Here is a 2,427-nt window from a genome sequence, read left to right on the forward strand (position 1 = left end):
TTCACCTGCAGCTAATTACCTAACATTTAATTTATAGTGTAGTGCTAACAATAAGTCCAATATTAATACACAACCCTATAACTGCGGAGTCTAAAAATAATCTGATAACGGAATAATTTATACATCCAAAATTAAATAACATGAATATAAAGTTTACATTTGTAACTCTGCGGAGAAGATTGCAGAGCTTCAGTCGAATCAGCTGCTTCCTAGTACCTGGGAGGTTTGTTGGGGGGGTGAGTTTTGCAACTCAGTGAATAATAATAAATAATACACACCACATACAGTCAAGCAAAATGCACCCTAGTATACTGAATGAACACACAACAGTCAATCATATGACATTACATCAGCACCCACAAACAATATCACCTTCAAATAATCACATCACGTGGAAATTAGTCAGTGGCGTCACCTAAACCCCCGACGAGCCGTCCTCTCAAACAGCCCATCCTCTCAAACATGTGCACCCGGGGAGCCAATCCCCCATATCTGGCCGACCGGTCTAATCCTCACTTGACCAGTCCTCTCAATATTTTATTTTACATTCTCTCTTTTCTTTTCCATCTCATCAACATCATTTCATCAATTCATCAGGTGCACACGGGGGCGCCGATCTCCCATTTACCCGGCCGACGGTCCAATTTCATCAGTTCATCAGGATCCATATTTATCGACCGTCCTCACAAACCCAGGGTGACCCACTTCATCCTAACTCCACACAAACAGAGCATAGTATATACACAGCACAAATAATCAAACAATTCATTTATCCTAATACACCAATTTCATCCAAATGCACAATTATGCATAAGTATAATTATAGTGATCATAACATAATATATTTGAGAAAATGCAATATGTAAATATATAAAAATGTAATGTTATGCAAATGCAGTGTTGACATGCATTATTTATTATTACTCACAGTGATGGAGAGCGAAATTCTAGCTTCGATGTTGTCCTGGAGGAGCACTAGATGGACCCGGGCGATCTAAGAAAAAGAAGGACACAGCAGAAAATAATTCTATCAGACAAAATATTTCTTTACCACTCTAAAATTTTTATTTTATATTCTAACTCTTCTACGTAATTTAATCTCGAGATTTAATTTATTTTCTATAATAAATTTATTTTTCTACCGAACACTATTTTCTTTATTTTCTTTTGACTTCTATTTTATTTCCTACCGAAATTTATTTTATTTATTTATTTTTTTTTATACCGAATTTATTTTATTTTTCTACCGAAATTTCGGCAGCATCTCCCCTAAAAATTGGACTATCTACCTGTTAAAATATCAACAATTTCACAAATATTCAATCCATACGGCCCATCCGTCGGGCAATTAATCAAACAACAGTTTCCCATCCTCCTTAATCTCAACATCACCACACAATCCAATTTATACATTACAATAACATTATATCTAAGCTACCTTAATTAAATCAACAATAAAATTATAAAGCTATTAACTACTCACATTTACCAAATTGAATTAACTACAAATAATAAGATTAATTTCATTATCTAACATTAATATCTAATACTAATTTAATTAACTAATATTTCATTATCTAAATAACATTAACATTAACACAATTAATGTTAATTAATTAACTACTAATAACATTAACTAAATAACATTAACTAAATTAACGTTAATTAATTAATTATTGCTAGATCGAAAATTCTTACGCGTGTCGGGTTAAAAAGCAGTAACTGCCGGTGGTCGAACTCGACTGGCAGTGGCGGAGAGAGGTGGAGACGACCGATCGGCGTGCTGGAAAGACGGCAGAGCTGCTGTGACGCCGGCGGAGGCCCGATCTGTAGTGGCAGCGACGGCTTGACAAGGCTGTGCTGCTGCTGTAGGCGCGACAGAGGAACAGCAACGCGATCTGGCCGAGGAGACGAGGAGCTGCTGCGTTGCCGAGCTGCAGTAGGGGCGGTGGCCGAGTGGCAGTGGCGCGCGGCTCTGCTGCGTTGCCTCTGTCTCGCCAAGAACGCAGGCACAAGGAAAGAAAAAGAAAGAAAAAGGAAGAAAGGAAAGAAGAAGAAGGAGAAGAAGAAGAAGAAGGAGAAGAAAAAGAAGAAGAAGAGGGAGGAGTGGCGGTGGCGCTGTGGTGACAGTGGCGATGGAGTGGAGGTGCGCTGGTGAGGGGGAGTGAGTTTAGCGTTGGAGATAAAAGAAAAAGAGAATTTTCTAGATGGTTTGGGTCGAACCGGTTCGATTCGGCCCAAATCATCGATTTTTAACTGGTTTTCAAATTTTTCAATCGGTTTTTGGTTCGGTTTCTCATAGTAGTTGCACTAAAATATTAATGTTAATTTCCAGGCTGTCGGTTCATTAAATCTAATTGGAAAAATTTTGAAAATAAAAATTCGGGTTATTTCATAAATGTTATTTTAAAATTGTGTCATGATATA

The 2,427-nt window shown here is 37.5% G+C and overlaps 1 long non-coding RNA gene across 1 annotated transcript; it reads right to left on the bottom strand.

The window, feature by feature from the left end:
* On the bottom strand, window positions 1-2,218 carry LOC149495690 (uncharacterized). The gene is made up of 3 exons (XR_016321387.1): window positions 1,699-2,218; window positions 929-994; window positions 1-216 (listed from the first exon to the last, which is right to left on the bottom strand). It is a non-coding gene; the product is annotated as an uncharacterized LOC149495690 (long non-coding RNA).
* Between the last annotated feature and the right edge of the window lie 209 nt (window positions 2,219-2,427).

This window comes from Jatropha curcas, chromosome 6, assembly GCF_041381405.1.
Source record: "Jatropha curcas cultivar XTBG-Jc1 chromosome 6, XTBG_Jcur_1.0, whole genome shotgun sequence".
Taxonomy (NCBI): domain Eukaryota; kingdom Viridiplantae; phylum Streptophyta; class Magnoliopsida; order Malpighiales; family Euphorbiaceae; genus Jatropha; species Jatropha curcas.